The sequence below is a fragment of the Dipodomys ordii genome, unplaced genomic scaffold, assembly GCF_000151885.1.
Source record: "Dipodomys ordii isolate 6190 unplaced genomic scaffold, Dord_2.0 Scaffold59, whole genome shotgun sequence".
Classification (NCBI taxonomy): domain Eukaryota; kingdom Metazoa; phylum Chordata; class Mammalia; order Rodentia; family Heteromyidae; genus Dipodomys; species Dipodomys ordii.
Genome location: NW_012267275.1, coordinates 9,217,783 through 9,244,913, shown reverse-complemented (window position 1 = coordinate 9,244,913; position 27,131 = coordinate 9,217,783). Strand labels below are relative to the sequence as shown.

The following is a 27,131-nucleotide window of genomic DNA, read 5'->3' as shown; positions in this document are numbered from 1 at the left end:
GATAGAATTTCCATGAGAGCAAAGAATTTCTATATCTTGTTCATTCACTACAATATGCTCAAAATTAGTGCCTGACTTCACCCTCTGAATTGCTTCATCTGGCTGTACCTGTGGGCTCTATATTATTTCTTTGAATAATAAAACATTAATATAAGCAAAGTGTTTCTCTGAGTTCTATGAGATACTCACAGAAATGAATACAACCTGGTAGGATATCCTGAGAATTCTCAATTCATAGCTACTTGGTTAGAAGCAAAGAGCATAACCAGAGAGCTATGACTGGCATCGGGAGCAGGGGCGTTCTTGTGGCAGTGAGCTCTTCCCCCTAGTGATCTGCCTCATACCACTGCCTCTTACCACTTGCTTGAATGTAAACAAATAATCCTAAATATCTGGCATCAGAGATGTAATGCTTCATGGTGTATGAGCAATGGGATAAAACATTGTTTTGTTTCCCCTTTCATCTGCTGTAATGAACTCTGGTTCATTGCCCATTTCAACTCACCCCCCATATTTTGTCCATATTCTGTTGTAGACAGTGTGCTCAGCTCTAGGGACATATCAGGAAAGCAAGACAGGATTGTCTTCAAGGAACTTTCATTGAGGAAACAAATAAGTTCATGAAAATCAGCAAAGTTCAACAAAATAATCAACAATAACCACAACAACAGAAAGCAAATACTTTATCTTGGAAAAGCCAGGTATTATTCTTTCTAAAAGAATCAATATGTGAGTTAGATCAGAAAGGTCATCAGGGTAGCCACTAGAGATCACTGTGACAGGTCCTAAGGTACTACATAAGACCTATTTGGTCAGGATTCTCACATTTATACCTGCTCAAATCCAGCCTTCAGCATTTTCTACAAAATTCTTATTGTGTTACAAGCAGTTTTCTCCATAGTTTGATTATCTGGTGAGGAAATTATTGGTTGATTAAGATATTTCCATTCCAGGATCAAGAAAATGTGGTATATATACACAATGGAATTCTATGCCTCCATCAGAAAGAATGACATTGCCTCATTTGTTAGGAAATGGAAAGGCTTGGAAAAAATTATATTAAGTGAAGTAAGCCAGGCCCAAAGAAACATAGGTCCCATGGTTTCCCTTATTTGCAATAATAAGGGAATTTGCAATAGTAATAATAATGTCTGAGACAAGCAGAAAAGATCAGATAAGATAATAAGTGAAATGAACTCCAAGATAAGGACACAAGTGATTTTTTTTTCTTTTTTCCTATTGTTTCTAATGTATTTATAAGGTACCAAATGATTTTTTTTGTTGCTTTGTATGTCCCTCCCCCACAGTATAACCCGTTTTCACTGTATTTGATGTTGGTATAATTTGAGGAGAGGAAGGGAAAAAAACAAATTGTTTAAATAGGGATACAGGTTGACCCATTGCAACAAGGAGATGTACAAAATGCTATGTCGAAAAACGAACTTTACAATTTAGGTGGGGGGGGCCCGGAGGGTGTAGTTGTGGAGATGGGAGTGAAGGGATGGTAGGGGAAAAACAAAGGAGGAGGCAACAATGCTCGCTCATTACCTTGCTCATGTAATTGTAACCCTTCTGTATAGTATTTTCACAATAAAAAAACTTATTTTAAAAAAGAAAGAAAAAAAAGATATTTCCATTCCATTACTGTCATCTCTTAGGTATCATTTTTTAAATATTTTGACTGTATATTCACCTTTGCTGGAAAACCAAAAATAACACAATAAAATAACACAAGTATTGCTAGTTGTTGAACTTTAGGTAGCTTTGAAATCAGCAAATGCCAAAGAGAAAAATCCTTCAAGGAAGCAGCATATAATGAGGGGCTGCAAACTGGTTTCTTGCTGCAAGGGTGGATTTTCTAGGTTAGTCTCCGCTGGGATTTGCACAACAAGCAGTTCTGGCTGTTGATGTCATGTTCCCGAATGCCCAGGTGCAATCTCCCACAGAGCAGTCTCAAATGGAGCCCATTTAGCATCACTCACCACTGAGAGCAGCATAAGCTTGCATATGAGGTGTCACTTTCTGCCTACTGTGGGAAATTCTTCCCAAATGGTCTTTGGTTGGCATCTTGCCCTGCTAAAATCGATGTCGTACAGTCCGTTGAATCTGGGCATGAGGCCAACTTAGCAGGAGCATAATTCTCATGTGTCAGAGAAAGATGGACACAGGGGAGCTGCATAACATTATCTCTACAGTCACTTACTTACAAACTCTAAATGGCAAAATTATACCAAAGTATGGACATTAGTATTAATGACATTCCCTCTTGCCATTACCTAGAGACAAGATTTGGGGAGACATTATAGAGGAATTCATTCATTGCTTAATTAATCTTTTAAAAAGTATTTAAATTCCCACAATTCATAGATATATGATAATAGAGGGATAGGTAAGATAAAGAATGGCACAAGAGATATATAAACCTGAACGCAGATATGTGGGAGAAGATATATTGGAGAAATCAGATCACATAGTTATGGAAGATAAACAGTCCCATGTACACTGGAGATCCAAGAAAGCTAGTAGCACAGTTCAGTAAAAGAAAACAGGAACTTCAGTGGGTAACTCAGAGGCCTGAAAACCTAAGTCATTGCTAGTGCAAGTCCCAGAAGTCTAGGGATATTTTCAGAAGTTCAAGCTCAGGAGAAAAGGGATGTCCCAGTTCCAAAAGAGAAACAAGACAGATAAGAAGAGAGTGCTCTTTATGAGCACCCAAATTTATCCAAGAAACACAACTTTCCTTAAAATCTCACATAGATCTAAAGACATTAATTGTTGGGGACATTAACACACCACTATCCCCACTGGATACATCAACCAGGCAAAAATTCAACAGAGAAACTACATATCTAAACAACTGCATAGATCAACTAGACTTAATAGACATCTACGGAATATTTCACCCAGCACCATCAGAACACATGTTCTTCTCAGCAGCACACGAAAATTCTCCAAAATGGACTACATTTTAGATCACAAAGCAAATTTGTCCAAATTCAGAAACATTGAAATTATGCCCTTCATTCTCTCAGACCACAAAGCAATAAAATTAGAATTCATCACCAAAAGCCACCAAAGAAAATCTTGTAACACATGGAGGCTGAACGACATACTGTTAAACCACCAGTGGGTCATGGTAGAGACTAGAAAGGAAACTCAATGTTCATTATATTAACAACAATGAACATACAATTTACCAGCTCCTCTGTGACATAACAAAGGCAATACTCAGAGGCCAGTTTATATTTCTGAGTTCCTACATCAACGAATTGGAGAGATCTGAAACAAACAATTTAATGAGGCACTTAAAACTCCTTGAAAAAGAGCAACAAGCAAAACCCCAATTCAGTAGATGGAAAGAAATAATTAAAAGTAAATCATAATTAAATGATTTACAGTCCAAGAAAAAGAACCAACAAAACAGAGTTGCTTCTTCAAAAAAAATCAACAAAATTAACAGACCCTTAGCAAATCTTCTCAGAAAAAGAAGAGAACCCCCCAAATAAACAAACTCAGAGAAGAGAATGGAAACATCACCACAGAAAAAAACAAGATTCAGGACATTATAAAGGAATACTTCTCAAACGTTTAAGTACTAAGTTTGGGAATCTGGTAAGAAATGGACGAATTTCTAGCAAATATTAACATCCCCACACTAAACCAAGATGATTTAATCCAACTTAACAAGCCCATATCAAGCATCAAAATAGAAACAACAATACGAGACCTCCCATCCAAGAAAAGCCTAGGACCAGATGGATTTACAGCTGAATTCTACAAGGCCTTCAAAGCAGAACACATATGAATACTCCTCCAACTTTTCAATGAACATGAAAGTTCACTACCAAACTCTTTCTATGAAGCCATCATAACCCTCATCCCCAAACCAGGTAAGGACTCATCAAAGAAAGAGAACTATAGAACCATTTCTTTGATGAACATCAATGCAAAACTTCTCAAAATTTTGGCCAATCAACTTGAGCAAGTAATGAAAATAAATCATACACCATGATCAAACAGGATTCATTTCAGGGATGCAAAGCTAGTTCAATATATGCAAAAAGATTAATATAATTCATCACATCAAGAAAAAGGATAAGAACCTTATGATTATCTCAATAGATGCAGAAAAAGCATTTGACAAGATCCAACACCCTTTATGATGAAGGTTCTGGAAAAACTAGGAATACATGGAACATTCCTCAATACAATAAAGGCTGTATATGACAAACCTACAGCCAGCATTATACTTAATGGTAAAGCTAAAACCATTTCCTCTAAATTCAGGAACAAGACAAGGATGTCCACTCTCCATTCTCTTTAATCTAGTATTAGAATGCCTAGCTAGAGCAATAAGACAAGATGCAAACAAAAGGGATCCAAATGGGAAAAGATGAAGTAAAACTCTCCCTCTTTGCAGACAACATGCTCTTGTATTTAAAGAACTTCATGGAGTCCACACCCAAGTTACTCGAGCTGATCTGAAACTCTGGAAAAGTAGCACAGTATAAAATTAAACCTCAAAAATCAATGGCTTTTCTGAATGCCAGCAATGAGAAAAGCGCGGCTGAAATCAGGAAAGCAATTCTTTTTGTAATAGCCCCACAAATAATAAAATACCTAGGAATTAACAAAAGAAGTGAAGAACCTCTATGATGAAAACTTTTAAAAACCTGAAAAAGGAAATTAAAGCAGAACTAAGGAAGTGGAAAAACTTTCCATGCTCCTGGAAGGATTAACATCATACAAAAGGCAATACTGCCAAAGGCTAAGTACAAATTCAATGTGATACCTATGAATATCCCAACCTCATTCTTCAAGGAAATAGAAGAGGCAATCCAAGAATTCATATGGAACAATAAAATACCCAGAATAGCAAAAACAATCCTTAGTAAAAAGAACAGTGCTGGAGGACTATCAATAAACCCATAGTAATCAAAACAGCTTGGTACTGGCACAAGAACAGACTTCAGGACCAATGGAATAGAACTGAAGACCCAGAAATGAACCCATAGACATATAGCCACCTAATATTTGATAAGGGAGCCAAAAAATTAGAATGGAAGAAAGACAGCCTCTTCAGTAAATGGTGCTGGCAAAACTGGCTTAACATCTTAGAAAACTAAAGCTAGATTCTTATCTATCACCCTGTACCAGAATCAATCCAAATGGATCAAAGACCTCAAAGTCAAAGCAGATACTCTGAAAACATTACAAAAAGAAACTCTAGGGCTCCTTGGCACAAGACAAAATTTTCTTCATAAAGTCTCAGAAACACAACAAACCTAAGAAAGGTTGGACAAATGGGATTGCATGAAACTGCAGAGCTTCTGCATGGCAAAGGATATAGCAAGCAAGATCAATAGAAAGCTCACCAATTGGAAGAAGATCTTCACTAGCCATATAACAGACAAGGGTCTCATATCTAAAATATACTTAGAACTCAAAAAATTAAATCCCTCAACAACAAATCCTCAAAGAAACAATCGCCCAATTAATAAGTGGGCTAAAGACTTAAAAAGAATCTTCTCTGTAGAGGAAATAAGACTGGCCAGTAGACACATGAAAAAATGTTCAACTTCTGTAGCCATAAAAGAAATGCAAATCAAAACAACATTGAGATTACACCTAACCCCAGTTAGAATGTCTATAATCAAGAACTCTAATAACAACAGATGCTAGAGGAAGCCAAAAGGGAAGCCTACTGCATTGTTGGTGGGAGTGTAAACTTGTTCAGCCACTTTGAAAAGCAGTATGGAGATTCCTCAAAAGACTCCACATAGAGCTCCCCTATGACCCAGAAATTCCACTTTGGGGCATTTACCCAAATGATCACAAACAAGGCCATACTAAAGCTACCAGCCTAACTATGCTTATTGAAGCATTATTCACCATAGCTAAGATTTGGAACCAACCCAGATGCCCCTTCAATGGATCAAGAAAATGTTATATATATACACAATGGAATTCTATGCCTCCATCAGAAAGAATGACACATTGCCCCATTTGTTAGGAAATGGAAAGGCTTGGAAAAAATTATATTAAATGAAGTAAGCCAGGCCCAAAGAAACATAGGTCCCATAGTTTCCCTTATTTGCAATAACTAGTATATGTCTAGGACAAGTAGAAAAGCTAAAAGCTATGTACATATGATCATATAAGATGGTGCTAAGCAAAATGAACCCCAAAGTAGGGACACAAGAGGTTTTTATCTTTCTTGCTGTTGTTTTTAATGTACTTATAATGTACTGTGTGATTTTTTTTGTTTCTTTTGTATGTTCTACCACCATGGTATAACTGTTGTTTTCATTGTATTTGATGTCGGTGCCCTGCATCTTGTATACACATTTTTCTAATTTGGGGAGGGAAAGGGAAATAGCAAAATGTTGAAATAAGGATACAGGTTGACCCATTGTAACAATGAGAGGTACAAGACACTATGTTGAAAACGAACTTTACAACTTTAATGTGGGGGAGGGAGGAGTTGGGGAGGTGGGGAGTGAAGGGATAGTAGGGAAAAAACAAAGGAGGGGGTAACAGCTCAATAGGAAATTGACTCATTACCTTACTCATGTAACTATAATCTCTCTGAACAGGATCTTTACAATAGAAAATATATATTTAAAAAAAGAGATAAAGAGAGGGGAAGAAGAGGAGTGGGATGTGGAAAAGAAGGCATGTATTCCCTCTGCCTTTTGATTCTGAGTCCTCAGTTGATTAGGTGCCACACTTACCCACCTCATACTGAGGGCAGATTGTTTCTATTTCAACCATAAATTCAAATGCTAATCACCTATGGGAACATCCTTACAAACGGACTCAGAAATAATGTAATTCTAGCTTTCTAGGTTAACCCACTCCAACTGGCACCTAAAATAACCCATCACAATAAGATGCTTCGTGTATAAGGCATGTATAAGACCACTGAGGGTCAAATGTGTTGTCCAAACCACATTTATTTCCTCTTCCACCCAAGAATGGAGCTACTACTGACTACACGATTCTGTGTTGTGGCCTTGGAAAACACCTTGCTGATGCTATTAAGTGTCTATGTATTCTCCAATACATATACTTCCTTAAGATTAAGAAGTTAGTAACATTTATTCAACTCACAGGATTCAAGAGAAATGACTGCGTACATTGTGAAGAATCAACCTAGAGATGCAAGAATATTAATCCAGGTTCAATGTCTTATATCCTGTCTCCATGCTATTTCAACTGTGTCTATATTGAACCATTTCACCCATCCACCTAATGAAATAATTATGTTTACTCTATAACTCCCTACCTTCAAAGGGGACTTGAATTGGCTGTAATGTAGGGACTTGTAACCTAATGATGGATAAATGCACAAAAGCCTTGTAACAGGAAGATATAAAGTATGTGGACCTGTCATAATTCAACAAAAACCTTAAGCTCATGACATTTCTAGAAACAGAGAAAAAATAATACATAATGATTGCTATGACCTATATTTTTCACATTTTAAAATGCTTAAAAATCTTGGGAAAAAAATCTGTGTCCTAAACCATATAATAGATTTTCTTTTCAAATTTTTGTAAAAGCCAGGTAAAATGGCAATTGTCTGTAGTCCAAGTTCCTCTAGGAGGTGTAGATAAAAATAGTTTTTAAACCCCAAAGTTCAAGACCAGCTTGGGAAATCCAGTAAGAACCAAACAAAAGAAATATCAAACAAAATAAAAAATTCTATACAATTATGCACTGGACAACAGCTGACTTGCCAATCACTGGGCTCATAGATTACAATACTGCTGAAAGGTTGCTGTTTCCTAGTAATGCAGTAATCATTTTATTGCCATTTATTTTCATAACTTGACTTTATATAAGTCATATTTATTAGTATATACTGATGATACAAGGAGTTTTACAGTAAAATTGGGCTGGGATGTAGCTCAGTGGCAAAGCGCTTGCCTAGCAAGCGCAACGTCCTGGGTTCGATCCCCAGTACCAAAAAAGAAAAGACAAAAAAATACAGTTAAAAAAAAACCCAAACAAGGAGTTTTACAGTAAAATTGTCATATATTCTCTAATAAGCCACTTTCATGTAGGAAGTGTTGCTTACCTGTTTGTGGTGCTGTTTCTATAAATAAACCAACTTCACTCTCACCTGTGTAAAAACAACACATACTATCTTATACAATATACAATTGTAATGGTTATAAGTGCCTATGTTGTTAGTTTATTATACACTATACTGTATCGTCTACCATTTTAATTTTTTTAATTGGAGGGGAAGAATCAAATCCAGGGTGTTGCACATGATCAAAAAGCACTGTACCTATTCCTGCCCCTATTTATTTTATTTTTTAATTTTTAATTGTGAAAATACTGTACAGAGGGGTTACAATTACATAAGCAAGGTAATGAGTACATTTCTTATTGAACATTGTTGCCTCCTCCTTTGTTTCCCCTTTCCATCCCTTTCCATCTCCCCCCCTCCCAAATTTGTAAAGTTTGTTTTTTGACATAACGTCTTGTACATCTCATTGTTGCAATGGGTCCACCTGTATCCCTATTTAAACAATTTGTTTTTGCCCTTCCCCTCCACAAATTTTACCAACATCAAATACAATGAAAGCAGGGGTTATACCGTGGGGGAGGGACATACAAAGCAACAAAGAAACCATCTTATAAATATGTTACAAACAATTGCAAGAAAGAAAAAAAACAGTTGAATCCTTATCTTGGGGTTCATTTCACCTAACATCAATTTATCTGACCTTTTCTGCTTGTCTCAGACATATACTAGTTATTGCAAATAAGGGAAACCATGCTTCTTTGGGCCTGGCTTACTTCACTTAATATAATTTTTTCCAAGTCTTTCCATTTCCTAACAAATGCCCTGCCCCTATTTTACTGTATATTCCTATTTGTTTAAAAAATTACTGTAGGGCTGGGAAGGTGGCTCAGTGGTAGAGTGCTTGCCTTGCATGCATGAGGCCCTGGGTTCAATTCCTCAGCACCACATAAGCAAAAAAGAAAAAAACCGGAAGTGGCACTGTGGCTCAAGTGGTAGAGCGCTCGCCTTGAGCTGAAGAGCTGAGGGACAGCGCCCAGGCCCAGAGTTCAGGCCCCACGACTGGACCAAAAAAAAAAAATTACTGTAAAATACGATCTCATCTCCATGCTACTCTAGCATGAGCCTCATCCCTCTCTCATGGCATTAAAAGGCCACAGCAAATGATCGGCCTACACCAGCTAGATTTGTAAATGCTCTAGGATGTCCACACAATGATGAAAACATCTAACACAACTTTTCTCAGAACAGGTCCCCACTTAAGCAGTGCACACATCCATTTTCAAAAAGTTACACATGTGATTATTGCGAACAAATTAAATTTGTTCCCCAAAACATTCCAAGGTCATGTTGGTAGTAATTTAAAGAAAATTTAAATTGTTTATGGCTTTAATATTAATGAGGATATAATCTCATTTATATTAAGACAATTTATAGATTTTTATTTTTCATGATAATAAGCCTAATCAGGATAGGTAATGCTTACAGTGTTTTTTTAATTCTCTCCAGCAAAAATTCCCTTAGGAATTATCCCTCTTACTCCATGTATTATCAACACACTATAAACTTCCACTGCATAGTGGTAGGTACCTAAACCAATTTAGACTAATGGGGCTCAACTCTCAAGAATTTGAATTTGAAGAAAACACAGCATGGATGAATTAATTAGATGCCCATATTATCCTTCTGTCTCTCTGTGTTTCTATCTCTCTTACCCTCTCTCTACCCAGGTGAATTCTAACTTAGAGGAGAAAAACTGGCATTTTTGTTTATACATTTTAACAAATCTTAACAAAGAATTGACTATTTAAAACATCTTCAAAGGTTTTGGAAGAAGTTAAAAAGTTTAGAAAACAAGTAATAATAGATTGTGAAGTGCACTGAACATGTCCACCGTCTGATCATAAATTTAATGGTTAGAGATCTTGGCAGGAAAAAAATTGTAAAGTGCAAAATGAGTTCCAGCTGTATATTCCCTATTATTTAAGGGCTAAGAGGACACTATGTTCACATCTCACACGTCCTTTGCTTATGATAAATAAGAACACTTATAGGGATTCAGACTTCATAGAATGTGTGCTTATAATTCTAATCATGACAGCTGAATGGAAAACTCTGAGATCTTATGTTACTTTTTACATCTGTCCACAGATATGCATGGCTGTACTACCAGCCACATGAGAAGTAGAGATCAAGGCGGGGTTGGATTTAGACCAGCCTGGCAGAGTTGGAAATACTTCTTTTTGTGTGTGGGGGGGTGGGGAGGATCTGGTAATGGGGCCTGAACTCTGGGCCTGGGCATTGTCCCTCAGCTCTTGAGCTCAAGGCTAGCATTCTACCACTTGAGCCACAGTGCCACTTTTTTTCTTTTTGCTTATGTGGTGCTGAGGAATTGAACCCAGGGCCTCATGCATGCAAGGCAAGCACTCTACCACTGAGCCACTTTCCCAGCCATGGGTTGGAAATATTTCTATCTCAGCAAACAAGCTGAAAATGATGGCACTTTTTAAAAAATGATACCATGTACTGAATGGAATAAGTAGACAAAATAGGAGTCAGAACTAATCTGAAAAAAAATGTTAAAAAAAAGAAAAGAAAACAGCTGTGGCTCCAGCAGCAGCATGCCTGCTTAGAAAGCAAATACATGATAACTAGTTCAAGTCCCCAAAGCATCAAAAATGTTACTTACTTTTTAAAAAATTTACTATCTTTAAGTAGTTGTACAAAGAAGTTCCCATTCTACAAAACAGTATAAGAGTACAGTGTCTGACAACATTGTCACCCATCACTCCTAACCCATCCCTTCTCTCATTTTTCTTTTCTTTTCTTTTTTAATTAAGATTAGGTGATTACATAAATTTCACATATTTCTCACAGTATTATGGAATAGTGATACTCAGTTAAAGTCATAAACACATTTTAACCTTCACAAGGCAAATTGTCATCATGGTCTATAAAGTTTGTGATTACGAGTTCAAGTGTCCAAAGCATCAAAAATATTACTTAAGTAATTAATTAAAATTAAACTAAGATTGTTTGGAATTCAAGAGAAATGCTGATTAATAAAATCTAATAGCTGACTTCACTGTAAAAAAACACCTTTGTACTAAATTTGGCCTTGTGTTTAGATCTACTAAATTAATTAATTAGTCAGAATACTAATTAATAGCATTTGGAAACTAAATGAATTAAGCCAAAAATATTAGGAGATTCTGTGCCCTCAGTCATTCTTAGTTGCTTGATATACAATGTTACATATTATAAATATAAATCCCAGGACAGCTATATATATAAACAAGCCTTATAAATCTGAGTGTGCAAAGTTGCCATGTCTGTCAGATACCATTTTCATTATGGTAAATTTTAACAAAGATTAAGACATCTTAGGTATTAAACATATGTAATAAGTGAGGAAGTTTTGGGGGACAGAATGACTTGAAAACAAATCAGATGGAGGCAGATATCACTTTAATACAAAACCTACCCTTATTTTCTAATGAACATTACTGCCCCCTTTGAAAAGCCAACAATGCCTTTCAAAACATTGGGAGGAGGTAGGGAAACTAAATGTATTGTATCTCGTACAGAATTAGAAAATCTTTGGCTTGTTTAAGCATCCAAACATAAAATGAGCAAACATTACAGATCCTGTCTCAGGAAAGAAATCACAGCGCACACATAACTCTGATATGACATTTGTAATTCTCTCGCTACATTTTTTTTTTGGGGTCCGATCGTAGGGCCTGAACTCTGGGCCTGGGCGCTGTCCCTCAGCTCTTCAGCTCAAGGCTAGCACTCTACCACTTGAGCCACAGTGCCACTTCCGGCTTATTTTTTTTTGCTTATGTTGTGCTGAGGAATTGAACCCAGGGTCTCGAGCATGCAAGGCAAGCACTCTACCACTGAACCACCTTCCCAGCCCCCTCTCGCTACATTTTGAACACCTTATTTCTGAAAAAGGAAGATTGATTCCAAGTCTAGGAATTCGTAGTGATGAGTGAAATAGGCAACATTTGAAACCTTCACATGCCTAAACACTGTATTTTAAGCAAATGTGTCTTAAAACAAAAACCTAACTAAATCTTGAATAAAATCTATCTACAGTGGTGACAAGAACCAGATGGATTTTATCTTCACATCTGTCTCCATCAACATACTCAAAGCTCTAGTAAGTATACCAGCAAGGCAATATTGGGCTTGATGTGGATATGTAGCTTATGAAGAGCTCCGCATTCTCTTCAGCATTGAAGTCATTCCTGATAAACAGTCTGGAACATTATGTTTTCATCTGCTACGAAAACAATTTCAAAAACAACTCTGAGAGCCATGCACTAGTGGCTCACACTTTTTACCCTAGGTACTGGTGAAGCTGCAATCAGAGTGTTGCAGTTCAAAAATCACTGAAATAGAAATGTCCTTGAGAGATTTATCTCTAATTAAATAACAAAATTCTGGATGGAGACAGGGTTTCCATGGTAGAGCACCATTCAAACAAAAGCCCAAATTCCCAAGTTCAATCCCTTGAACCAGAAAAAAAATAAAATCAAACAACGATTGATATTCTCAACCTGATGATTATTCTAAGCCTACTCATATGGACATTCTATGTCTGCACCTTTTAATATTCTTTTTTTTTGTCGGTCACGGGGTTTGAACTCTGGGCCTGGCTACTGTCCCTCTGATCGTCAGCTCAAGGCACAAGTGCTCTAACACTTAAGCCACAGCGCTACTTCCAGTTTTCTAGTGGTTTATTGCAGATAAGAGTCTCACAGGTTTTGAACCATGATCCTCAGATCTCAGCATCTTGAGTAGCTAGGATTACAGGTGTCAGCCACCAGCTCCTGGCTTGCCCTTTTAATTTTCTAACCAATCAGATAATATGCAAAAATAGGTAGTGAGCATGCCCACAAATGTAAAATAATATAATAATAACTAGAAATAACTAAAACACCCTTATAAGCATACCTACTTGAAAAATATATTTTCATGGTATTAGTATAAGTACTTTATTTCTTATTATTATTGTATGGTATTCTCCAAGAAATTCTTTGAACTTTTCAGAAGTTATTTTAATTAAAATATGGAAAGAATTATACTATCAAAACAAACACACTAACAGTATGATATGGTATTCAAACAAGTGTGGTCAGGTAGACCTTCTAGTCAATGGGTTCTATTCTATTGCAGAATATATAATAAGATTTTGGTTATTTGGAATCTTATGCCAACTCCAATACCCAATAGGGATTAAACTTTATTTCTGCATCTAAATTAACAACTGAGAAGCCTCCAGTTCAGAGCTGTTTCTTGGCTTGCTCGAGGTTATGGTTACAAAGGAATAAATAACATGGAAAAGAGTGGTTGAAGATTATTTATTAATACATGTTGCTACTAATGTAGAAATCTCTTTGTTACTTCCCTCCCTTGTTCCCCCTTCCTTCCCCTGTCTCACCCTCCCCTCTCCCTACTGGGATTCAAGGAGAATCCTAGGACAGAGTGACTAATGTGAAGCACACATTGTTACAAAACCACTAGGAGAATTGTCTAACAAACTTCTTTTGAAATGAGGTTACTAAACTTAGTAAGAAATGAATGTCCAAGTGAAAAAGAGCAAGATCAGATGTAAGGCAGACATGCAGATTTATTTAAGGATAAACTTCAGTCAATAATAATGTAGCATTCAGCGAAGAACAGGTCTAGAGGTTGTGTGGGAAGCAGTGAAACTGGCATTCAGGAGCCATCACTTGCCAGATGGTTACTTAATTCATTCTTGTCAGTGAGTTTCAGATATTGAATTAGAGGAGGAGAGGCAAAAGCAATCTTTTTTTCTGTAGTCAAGAATGTACATTTAGTCTAACTCATAATACATAAGTGCTAAAGTGGTGTCTGGGTTTGAAAAAGATAAAAACTTACTTGCATTTGTGAATGTTTCAAGGAAACCAGCTCCTACAGTCAAACTTGTTCATATATGAGGAAATAACACTGCGCAGTAATTGCCTCTCTCCCATGTTGAAGGGAACACGAGGGCACAGCGAGCTAGTAAGCTACAGAATTCGCAGGTCAGGAGCCTTCCTTTCCAAAGCCACTTACCCACAGAGAGGGAAAGAACTGTCCCAGAAAAGGTTGATTATGTCCTGTGTCTGGCTGCCTTGTGAGCAAGCCCCCTTGAGAAGAATTAAAATTACCTTAACATTTGAAGAAATTAAGCTGCCTGAGGACAAGATTAAATGGAACAAATGTTTCTTTGGGGGAGGTGGGAGTTGAGGGGGCAGAGGACAAACAAGCTATCCAACTCTCATTCCTCAAAGCTAAAACACAACAAAGAGGAAGAATACCAGCCTTCTCTCATGTACGCACTCCTGAGCACACATATTCACATGTATACTCACACATGCACACTCACGTGCACCACACACGTGTGTACACACACTCAAGTGCACACACACTCAACATTTCCCAAACGAAACCCAGATGAGATCGTCCCAGTATTGCTGTAAGCAAACTGTGTCTGAAGCTCATATTCTTCTACCTCTTCAACCTGACAGTATCTTTTCACCCAGGAGTTTAATTTAAATTCTGTCCTAATTGCACATCACAGTTACACATGCACATAGGCACACGGACACAAACTGTAATAATAATGCTGTTCTCATGGACCCCACACAGAGCTTATTTAGGTCACCGAGATCCTATGGGATCTGGTGTTGTTTACTCTCTGGGTGCTCAGACTTGATTTTCTCTAGAAAGGGCTGCCTGGAACCATGCTCCTTCTAGAATGGATTTTCTTTTCCCAAAGGCCTTTTCCAAGGGTGAGCAGATAGATTCCCACTCAGTGACCAAAATCAAGCCTGTCTGACAATACATCTCTGCTAAATGAGGCTTGATGCAGTTGGAGAATCGTACATGTGGCAATGCCATACACAGGCAAGCCATTTCAGAAATGTGGTTTTTGAAGTCTTTTCTCGTCCTCGCTGCAGTTGCAGTGATTACAAGATGGGCTGGAGAACAAAGGCTCAGCAGAAATATCTGTACACTTCCCTCAAACCCAGCTGTGTGCCCTTGATATCTTGAAACTGGCACTTCAATGAGCTCTCAGAGCGATGCATGAAATGTAAGACCAGAAGCATCTATTTATTAAGCTTGGTCACTAAATTAATCTTTCCCTATGGCCAGCTCTGAAGTGGAGTTAATGAGGATGAAGCAGAAGCTGAGCCGGGACATATTTAGCCACAGGCTGAACCTCAAGCCGTCATTCCCTGGCAAAAACAAAATCAGGACAGCTCCCTCCTGCCATCAAAAAGGCAAGAAGAGACCTACTAGCAAAGGCAACTCCCTCCCTCCACCCCTACCTCTGTTCATAATACAGAGAGAAAGCCTAGCTATGAGATTGCTCCAGCTCAGTGCTGGCCTTCCAGGGCTGCAGCCTCCTCGCAATGGTTGGACTTCTTTATTTATAAGTCGGTCACCTATTTATTGAGCCCCTCTCTTCCATGCCATGTACTGAAGATGGAGCGGTAAGGAAAGCAAAGTCTCTTCTCTCAGAAAACCCCCAAGTCCAAGGGAGTTAAACAGACTCCCACTCCAGCTAAACCCTAACAAACCCCAGAGTGAAATGCTGCACATACCCTTCAAAAACTCAGAAGAAGGAAAGATACCCAGAGGGTCAAATCAAATCAAGATAATCTCCCTAATAAGTTATGGTGAAGTATTTTTTTGAGGGAACACAGGATACTATGGGATTCAAATTATGTAGGCCCTGAGATGCCAGAGAGGCTAAATTACAAAGAGACACAAATCACAGCATCCCAATGGCTGGGAAAATGCTAGACATATTACTTAACATCTCTAAGCCTTGGTGTTTTCTCACTAGGCAGCAAATGGGTTGAAATAAGGATTCAATTACAGTCTATTCCAGTTACCAGGAGTGAATCTTGGCCCAGAGAGTGCTCATCAGATGCATAACAAATAAATACATGTGCCAGAAAGTTGACTCCTTTGCAGAGATAGATGCTATTGTTATCACTATTTTAGAGGTGAGAAAAATGAAGCTAAGGAGACCTAAGGAAATTGTTTCATTTGTGTAACTGGTAAGGAAGTGAGTTGATGCTCATTTCAGGGTTGACTCCAAAGTCAAGCAATTAAATCACTTTAATTCACACACACACACACACACACACACACACACACACGGGTGGGGGAGAGGGAGTTTCTAACTACAAGCCATGTTCCACCTTCTCAGGTAGAAGCCACCACCTTAACCTGACATTACTATTTCGCTGTGCTTTGAGAGGTCATCAGGAGGCACCATCCCATTTTGGCCTTTTCCTGCTCTTCTTCACAAACAAGATGCAACCTGAAAGCGTTATTTAGAAAAATTGGCTGGAAGGAGCATAGTTGGGGTGAGATTCCTATTACTCTGTTCAGTTTATCACACACAAACACACCGTGACAGATCAGGTCCTGTGATAGGAGCGGCCTGTGCGGTGCATCACACACTGTCACTTATCTCCATAGAAAAGCTGTCTCCAGAAAGATGATGAAAACTTCAACAAATCAAAGTGCAAAGTGGAATAAGTTCAATAAGACTGGAAAACAAAAATTCTTGCAAGGTATTATATATTCCATTCATAGAAGGAATTAGAATTTAAAAGGAAAATTATATATAATACATGTAAATTGGTCAGTTACATATGTACTAAAGGGAGAAATACCAAAAATTAGTTAATTTAATGATAATACAACAATGATGTCAATATTTTAAGAAAATTGAAAATAGAAAAAAAGTATCTGAAAAAGGTCAGTGAAGCTTATGTGCCTGGTATTTTTCTGTACTAAAAATACAAGGGTGCACAAAGCAAATGAAATATATAGTAATAATAACATTGTAAAACAACATCCTTTTACTGTAAACACTAAGAATTCTTTAAATACTGTGTCCATGGTTTTGTTTTGATTCTTGCTTAAATGTAAGTATATGAAAGCATGCTTCTTTATTGGTTATATGTTAAGTAAATCTTAACCCCTTCAGAGTGATAAGGAAAGGGAGAAAAGAACAATTTAGGTGAACAGTCTAGTCTTTCAGGTGAGACTGTGAGGTGGGTGTAGGAAGGGGAACAATGTTTTCTCAGTTTTACCTACTGAAAACACACACACACACACACACACACACACACACACACACACATTGACTACTGGGAAGGTAATTTCACTATTATCATTTTAAATAAGCCACCTGCTACTGCTTTCTTTAAAAAAAAGCACATAATACATTTCAAAGTCAGATAGAAATAGTGTGTATAGTCTGAATTACTGCTCCTTCTATTAGCATGTATAATCAAGAGTTTACTGTGTGTATTCAATCAAAGCCAGCCCCAAGCATGTCCTCAAATATAGCAATTGCAGGGTTTCCTCCCACTCCTGCTCCAATTAATGGATCCTGATGGAGAAAGGGTGTTGGAAGGCTGCAGTATAATTCTTATTGTGGAGGTAAATCTAAAAAGGTGCAACACTTCTAATAGGAGAAATGAGCAAGAGTAGCCTCCCATAGGGCACCCAAGAAGAAGAGCTGCTTTTCTGGAAGAAGGAAGATGAGACCAGAGCAAGAAAATGAGACCTGATTCGTTATTCTTTACTTCTAAAAAGGGGATTCCAGAGCATTGTGACCACAGGCCATTCCAAAACAGTACTTAGCCAAATAAGGCTTCTGAAGCTACAATAAAAGATAACAAATGAGAGTGGGGAGGGAGGGAGGGAAGGAGGGAGAGAGAGAAAGAGAGAGAAAGAGAAAGGGGTGGGGAGAGAGGGAGAGAAGGAGAGAGAGAGAGAGGCAGGCTATAAGGACGGTCAGAGCTCTGTGGAAGGAAGGGCCCCATTATACTTGCAGTTTCTGAAGTGGCCCTCCTCTTATCCTCATTTCAAAAGAAAGCCCCTCTGTTCACCTTCTCATTAAAATAACCTCTCCAGAAAAGAAAAAAAAATGCTGAGACCACACAAAGCAGGACATTCATCACTAGGGCAACCCGTGTTCTCAATGAAAGCTGGCTAGCACAAAAGGTTCGCTTAAGGCTTTGCAGGGAAGCTGGTTGTCTATGGCCTGCCTTGCTGCCTTGCTGTATTTCAGCTTTTAACTTCGATGGGAAACATGTTTTAGATTTGGCCTGCTTGCACTAGAAATATTTATGAAGAATGAAATCATCTTTTAATTTAACGTTACCTTTCAAAATAGATAAATTCTTGGGTGAGTGGCTCTTAGCATCCAATTTTACTTAGTAATACACTATTATCAGCTACAATGTGTTCCGAATTTCACCATCAAATTACAAAAAAATAAATAAAATCAATGTGACTAATTTTCTTCAAGATAGCCTAGACACTAAATCTGCAAAGACCATTCAGAATACTCTTGTTAACTTCCCTCCTACCCTTCTCACCCCACCCCCAACCACTGTCTTGTACCACCTTCCCTGTGCAAGACCACACTCATCTCCTCAGTGCCAGAAGCAGCCTACTGAGCAACAGTGCGAATAGGATGTGTGAATACACCAGAAGCGGGCTATAGCTCTATTCCCACATATAGTGGGATTCATTGCAAGTCGTTTCTTTGGGCTTTCAGTTATTAGATTGAAAGGAGAGAGAAAGAGAAAGAGAGTCAGAGATGGAGATAGAGACAAAGACAATGACAGGCATAAAAACAAGAAGGAAAGAAGGAAGGAAGGGAGCGAGGGAGGGAAGAAGGAGAGAAGGAGAGAGGGAGGAGGGGAAGAAAGGAAGGAGGGAGGAAAATAGGGGGCAGGAAGGGAGGGAAGAAAGGAGAAAGAAAACCCTGTTTTTAGTCAGTGGAGAAAAAGGACATAACTGTCACACAACAACAGAGAGTTGTCTGTGTGGAACTTGGCAGCTCCACTTCACTCCTGACCATTCTTACAAGTCTCTATCTTCACCTGTATATGAATAAAACCACTATACATGGTTACAATAATAATACTGGACTTTAGATTTATTTTAATATGCTGTTTACAAAGCTTTTTCTCAGTCAGTTGCGAAATCATCTTTGCTATATTAGAATCTCCAGCAGATATTCCATTGTAGATACCTGGGACCGTTTTCTCAGATATAGGACAGACTTCAGCTAGAGTGTGAATTTGGAACCTTTCTTTTCTTTCTCTTTCTTTTCTTTCTTTCTTTCTTTCTTGCTTGCTTGCTTGTTTGCTTGCTTGCTTGCTTTTTTTGCCTTTTTCATGTATTCTGAATAGTGATATGAATTTGTTTTTCATGTATTCTGAATAGTGATATGAATTTGTTTTATATATTTCATAAACTATTTTCTTGTTTTAAATCTTCATACAGATAAATAAAACTTAAAAGGACACATATATGGAATGTTAATTCTTCCATATTTATTAAAATCATTAGGAAGATCAATAATCTTCTGTAGTTAAAAATGACTGCCATAGTTTGAATCTTGAATGTCAAAGGCACTATCCCTGGGGAGGCCCTACTGGGAAGGGCAATGGACATTTAAGAAGAGAGGGGCCTTAAGATAGTCTTGGCAGAGAATCTTAATAGCTCAATAGCTACTCACATATGACCATACAAAATGACGCTAATTGAAATGAACTCCAAGACATGGAAACAACAGGTTTTTTTTTAAATTGTTGACATTGTTGTCGCCAATGTACTGTGCCAGTTCTTTCTTCTTATTTTATTTCATTTTTCTTTTCCATTGGTTTATCCCTGGCAATCATTGTCTTTGATTCTGGTACCCTGCATCTTGTATTTACATTTATCTGATTTGGAAAGGGGAAGGGAAATAACAAAATGCTGAAACAAGGACAAAGAATGACACAATGAAACAACGATACAAGACACTATGTCAGAAATGAACTTTACAACTTCCAGGGATTGGGGAGGAGTGGGGGAAGGAAGGGATAGTGGGAGAAAAACAAAGGAGGGGGTAACAATGTTGGACAAGAAAAGTACTCATTACCTTATTTGTGTAACTGTAACCCATCTGCACAGCATCTTTACAATAAAATAAAAAAATACCATGCAAAAACAAGAGGGGGGGCTTATGGAATGTCTTTAGACCTTGAAGGGGATTGTGGGACTCTGACCTCATTTTTCCTCCTGAGATAAGCTATTTGCTCTCCTCCATGCTATCCAGCACACTCATCAGAGGCCTGAAGCAATGAATCTACCAGTCTTAAACTGGAGCTTCCAAACCTGTGAGGCAAATAAGCTTGTTATAGATTGATTATCTCAGAGATTTTATTATATTAACACAAAGTTGACTAACTCAGTGACTAAAAAGCATATCAAGTTATGTGTCAGATACAAGGGAGATTACAATTAATAAAACCTAACTTCTGCTCTTTTTTTATTGTGAAAATAATGTACAGAGGGGTTACATTTACATGGGCAAGATAATGAGTACATTTCTTATCAAGCATTGTAACCTCCTCCTTTGTTTCCCCTTCCCGTCCCTTCCCATCCTCCCCCCCTCACCCCCCACCCAATCCTCCCTGCTCCCCCCCTTTACCCCACTCCCCCACACCAAAGTTGTAAAGTTCGTTTTCGACATAACGACTTGCACATCTCATTGTTGCAATGGGTCCACCTGTATCCCTATTTAAACGATTTGTTTTTGCCGTTCCCCTCCACAAATTATACCGACATTAAATACAGTGAAAGCAAGGGTTATATTGTGGGGGAGGGACATACAAAGCAACAAAGAAATAATCTTATAAATGTGTTAGAAACAATGGCAAGAAAGAAAAAAAAACATTTGAATACATATCTTAGGGTTCATTTCCCTAACATCACCTTATCAAGAACTCTAATAACAACAGATGCTGGAGGGGATGTGAACAGAAGGGAACCTTACTGCATTGTTGGTGGGAGTGTAAACTTGTTCAACCATTTTGGAAAGTAGTATGGAGGTTCCTCAAAAGACTCCACATAGAGCTCCACTATGACCCAGCAATTCCACTTTTGGGCATTTACCCAAATGTTCACAAACAAGACCACACTAAAGCTACCAGCACGACTATGTTTATTGCAGCACTATTTACTATAGCTAAGATATGGAACCAACCCAGATGCCCCTCAGTAGATGAATGGATCAAGAAAATGTGGTACATATACACAATGGAATTCTATGCCTCCATCAGAAAGAATGACATTGCCCCATTTGTTAGGAAATGGAAAGACTTGGAAAAAATTATATTAAGTGAAGTAAGCCAGGCCCAAAGAAACATAGGTCCCATGGTTTCCCTTATTTGCAATATCTAACTTCTGCTCTTGTGATGTTCACCCGTGGATGAAAACAAATTAAGTCCGAATATTTATTCATCTGGAAAAAGAAGCTGAAATACCTTGTAGACACAACAATGTACATTAGCCATCAATGATTTTCCCTTTGAGTGGGAGATCCATTGTTGATGCCTCTTATTCTAGAAGACTGACTGGAAATGAGCAAATAAAGATGTTGAATAAAGACAACACTAAGAAGTTTAGCTATAGAAAGAAAAATTGATGTGGTTAGAAAAAGGAATGTTGAGATTGAGCTCTCTTTCACACATACTCTCTCTCTCTCTCTCTCTCTCTCTCTTTAGTATTAGGATATCAGTTTAGAGCATAGCACTTACTAGGCAGGTATTGACTTTAGGTATTTTTTTATTAACAAGTTTTTTATTGTGAAAATACCATACAGAGGGTTTAGAATTATATGAGCAAGGTAATGAGTACATTTCTTATCAAGCATTTTTGCCTCCTCCTTTGTTTTCCCCTACCATCCCTTCCCATCTCCCCCATCACCACCCCACCCCACCCACCAAAGTTGTAAAATTCATTTTTCGACATAATGTCTTGTACATCTCATTGTTGCAATGGGTCCACCTGTATCCCTAGTTAATAGATTTGTTTTTTCCCTTCCCCTCCACAAATTATACCAACTTACATGATTTTATCCATGCATTTACTAGTGGCTTTGCTCTGCATTCTTTCTCCAATTTCACATTCACATGTGGACTCATCTCTTATTGATGATGGTATGATAGCAGTAAACATAACTTATTTTCACTTTCCATTATTTCACTTCCTATATATTATTTATTTATTTTTATTGGCAATACTAGGGTTTGAACTCAGAGTTTCACACTTGCTCAGTTAATTTACTTAGCTAGCACTCTCCCATAGGAGCCACACCTTCAGCCAGTTCTGCTGATGGAGTCTAGTGATCTTTCATTCCTAGACTGGCCTTGAACTGAAATCCTTTTAACCTCAGCTCCCTCAGTAGCTAGGATTATAGATGTAAGCCGTCAATATTCAGCTTTATTTTATTTTTAAAAGAAATGTCTCTGTGTACAGAATTCTAACTTGGCAATCATTTTCTTGTAAATGTTTGGAAATATCATTTATTGACATCTTTCATTGCTGGTGTTGAAAAGTCAACAACCGGCCAATTGTTGCTTCTTTGGAAATAGTCTGGCAATTTCCTCTGCCTACTGTGAAGTTTTTCTTTTCTTTTTTTTTTAACCCTTTGTGTTGTGTAGTTTTAGTATAAAGTTTCCAGAAATGAGTTCATATTGATTCTGCTCAAACTTGAACTTGGGCAATTGTGTGTTACAGGTGTATGTTCCATTGGTAAATCCTTGAGGAATTAAAGTCAGCATACAAAAGAGATATGTGCACACCTGTATTGTTCACACCTAGAAAGCTATCTACTCAAGAAAATGAAATCTGAGGTTTAAAATTTAGAGCCAGACTGTGCACAATATCTGGGACACTTATCTCCAACTAACCAGCAACATGTTGGAACAGCAGGCATGGCTGAGTGACAGCTATGCGGTTGAGTGACAGATATGAGTGAAAAAGCTGAGCAAAAATGTGAGTCCCTGAGTTGAAGTACTGGTACCAGCACTAAAAGGATTCAATGAATAAATACGATTTTGCAATTGATAGAAAAATGTATGGAATGGGAGAACAATTTGTTAAGTAAATTCAGCAAGTCTCAAAATTACAAATTATCTCATGTTTTCTCTCATGTGAATTCTAAAAGTATCAGTAATAATGTTAATGATTAATAATGAAAGAAGAAAGACTATGGCTATTAAGTAATAAAGGAACCAGCAGGAAGCGGGATTATAGGTGTAGATAGTGAAGGGAATAAATAGGGGCAAAATATTTTATGTGCATGTAGAACATCTTAATGAACATTATTATGCTGTATAATTAATGAACAGTAATAAAAATCAGAAGAATTTGATTGGCTTTTGAATCTTTGCTTTGGTCTCTTTCGTCACTCTGCCAGACTTTCTCCAGAGCTTTTAACTCATCCTTTTGTGTATTTCTCTTCTTGATTTCTCCATTACTCATTTTGTATATTTCTCCCTTATCTACAGCATTTCATTTCATTAATTGATTTTATTTCATTTTTGAGGCAATATATTATTATGTAACCTAGGTTGTCCTCTAACACACGTTTCCTTTGTTTCTATCTCTGATTGCTGGGATTTCAAATAACTCGCAGCTTACCTTCCTATTAGTTCTGTGGATGAATTGTTCATTAATCCAGATATTAAGTTTAATTTGGATGGATTTCATTTTATGTACAAATGTTTTATGTGGCTCTTTTTCAATCTGTTAGGCCTAGTTTTATAGATTCCTGGATTCTTTAAATGAAGTCAGAATAAATGTTTACAATCTGTGTCCTATAATTTCAGTGTGTGACTTTTTTTTTCGGGGGGGGGAGGGTTCGGTTGTGGGACCTGAACTCTGGGCCAGAGCGCTGTCCCTCAGCTCTTCAGCTCAAAGCTAGTGCTCTACCACTTGAGCCACAGCACCACTTTCGGCTTTTTTCTTTTTGCTTATGTGGTGCTGAGGAATCAAACCCAGGGCCTCAGGCATGCAAGGCAAGTGCTCTACCACTGGGCCACCTTCCCAGCCCCAGTGTGTGACTTTTTAAACCTATTTCTTCTATTATTGCTAAAATTTTCTCCTTATGGTTTTATGTTGCCTAGCTGGGTGCTTAATTTAATTTTTTAATATACATTTTTAACTTTCCTTGGAATTTTATTCGAGAATGATGAAAATAATGTAATTTTCTTCCTTAGAGGCTTCAAATTTACTTCTCAAGTACTATCAATCTAGACTGTCTTGAATCATACTCATTCCTGAGTTTTCCATAAGCGTCCAACATCTGGGAATTTAAATTGCAAATCTGCAAAAAAGTATCACCTGTAGTCACAGAGTAGTTTTTTCCTCCTATTTCCCCTTCTCTGTTCTGTTTCAAAGCAATCTTTCCAGCAGTTTCTTTCTGACTCACCTTTTTCCTTGACAGCTTAACCATTTGTAATTAAGACTTAAAATGGGGCCAGTCTCTTAGTAAATTTTCCATTCTGGACCATAAGTTATGATCCCATACCCAACAAGGCAACAAATTCACACTGTAATTTTTCCCACATTTGAGAATGCCTTTGGGGAAAAATGGTTTTAATGATTTCCTTACTTCTTTGAGTTTCCTACCTTTTCTTACAGTTTGGTCTGTGAATTCCTTAATATATTTCAAACCTTCCAAGTTTTATGAGTTATATTCAATATTACATATAGCACGATACTCACATTTTTAGTCACTTTTTAGCAGGAGAAATTTATCAAGATAAATGAGCCAAAATTATATTTCTCCAAAACATTGCCCCAGGTATGGAAGAAGAGAAAATATTATTTCACCAAGGGCTAGAATTTTTCTAAGGAAGATGATCACAATGAGGATGTTTTATCAGTTTAGATTATTAGTAAAGCTTTGAAGTCCTGGATCCTAAAACATGAGCTGAGTAAGGAGAGATTAAGATATGAAACACTGGAAAAGAGAATAAATATAATAGAGGTTTCAATGAGGTCAAAGAATTTATATATCAGGATAACTTGTTAGGGACAGGTTTGGGGTATGTGTCTATAATCCCAGTTATGAAGAAGGCCATAAGAAAGAAAGTCACAGACCTAGGCTGGCACTGAAGAAAAAAGTACAAGATCTTTTCTAAAAAAAAATAAAGCCAAAACAAAAACAAAAAACCCACTTACCAACAACTGCAAAGCCCTTTTAGCGTCCAACTCCAGTACCGCAAAATGAAGCTTAGTGAGTGAGCTAAATGGAAAGGAAGTTATGATCAAAAAGAGTAATGTCTAGTTATGTGATTTCCAAGATGGAAATGAGACTAAAGTGGGCAGCTATAGTACATTGGTTTCATTTCCTTGAGAAGATGCTGAGGTTAGCCAAGTTGACTCAGAACTAAAAATGCAACAAACGACATGAGGCAAGACAGGAATCTCTTTGTGAGCAAATGGAAATGATTATTACAAAGACAGAGTTCAGGAACAAGGGAAACATAAAGAGGCATGCCAAGTGACATTTGCCTCAAGAAGCAAGGATAACTTGAATGAAGAGGGGAGGATAATTATCTGGTTTGGCTCGATGAAGAGTAAGATAACGGAGATTTTATATCTAAAGAATGTGAAAGTAAGAGAATTATAATGAATCTGAATTGCAAGAAATAGACTTCTCAATATGAAATGGCTTTCATTTATATCTCTGTGGATTTCAGGAAGCATGTTATGATTCACCTTTTCTTCTGCAAGGTTCAAATCAAAATCAAGAAAGGATTTTAGGAAATGTCAGGATTTGAACATCAAAGCATTAGATTTACTAATGTTCCAAGCAAGTGTTGTGGTAAATCTGTCATAGAGAATATGAGATATGTTTTATGTCATGAACAACAAGTAAATGTTCTCAAAGAATTTCCATAGGAAAGACCCAGAGAACATGAGGTCACCATTAGAAACAAAATAAAATTATAAGAAAGAAATAACTTGGAGATTTGATGACAATAGCATAACAGAATCAGACTTAATAGCTTCATATTCTATAATTAATACCATATAATAGACATAGCAGAATATTCTATCCAGGAAGATCACAATGCACATTCTTCTCAAGGCTATGTCATCAGCATAGTTCTGGATAGATTGAATGTTAGACCACAAGACAAATCTTAGCAAGTTTAAGAAGACTAAAAGAATCTTTTCCAATTATAATGATATGAACCGCTCATCAATTAATAGAGAAAACAGAATTCATAAAAATATGGAAATTAATAACCAAATGGTTAAAAACAAGAAAGTAAAAAAATAAATTTTTCTTGGGACAAACAGAACCTGGAAATATGATATATCAAGTCTTATAGAATGAAAGACAGGTCTAAGAGCTAAGTTTATAGCAATAAATGCCTTCATGAAGAAAGGAGAATGAGCTCAAACAACCTAATTTCACAACTCAAAGAGCTAGAAAATGCAATACAACTAAGTCCAAAGTGGTCAAAGGGAGGATATAAAAGTATTAGAGTAAAAGTAAATTAAAAAATGAAAACCAAGATCAAGATGCATTGTATTTATAAACTGCTTTGTTAAATGGAAGCCCCTTTGTATAACTACTTAAAGGTAATTTTTAAAATGGAAATGAAATAAGAGAATCTGAAGTGTATAGTCAGACATGTAAAGGGTATGAGATCATGACAAGGACATACTCCTGTTACCATAGCAGGAAGTGGACTTGGTTTTCCTTTGAAGAAAGGAGATTAAAATGAGTCCAGACTAACTGTGCACAGGTCTTGGCTAAGATTATTTACATAACTTTATGCTTGTCCTGTTTGACCCAAAGTCAAGTTCGTTGGACATTTCTCTGGTTAACTAGCCAGAGAGAGTATTGAAGGATCCCAATTCTGTTTCTGATGGCGGTGCCATCAGTAAGTAGGCTCCAGATTGAGCCTTAACCCTCCAAACACTTCCAGAGCCAAGCAAGGAGGCATCAGGCTCTCCAGATTCAGATTTAAATAGGACAACACTCAGTTGCTTTGTCTATGATTATTGAAGTAAAGCTTGATTGAAGGCCAGAAACAAGCCAAGTATTGTACTAACCATTAATAAGAATGTTCTTACCTACTTCTGAAAATGTCTCACTAAATAATATTGTAATAGGTGTTTTAAATTACTTAGTATTCATATAAATTGGTTCTCCATTTGCATTAATTTTGTTAGAAAG

At 37.3% G+C, this 27,131-nt stretch overlaps 1 long non-coding RNA gene across 1 annotated transcript; it reads right to left on the bottom strand.

The window, feature by feature from the left end:
- Positions 1-533: 533 nt before the first annotated feature.
- Positions 534-25,224, bottom strand: LOC105989844. The gene is made up of 4 exons (XR_001175266.1): positions 25,118-25,224; positions 24,659-24,718; positions 8,084-8,128; positions 534-594 (listed from the first exon to the last, which is right to left on the bottom strand). It is a non-coding gene; the product is annotated as an uncharacterized LOC105989844 (long non-coding RNA).
- Between the last annotated feature and the right edge of the window lie 1,907 nt (positions 25,225-27,131).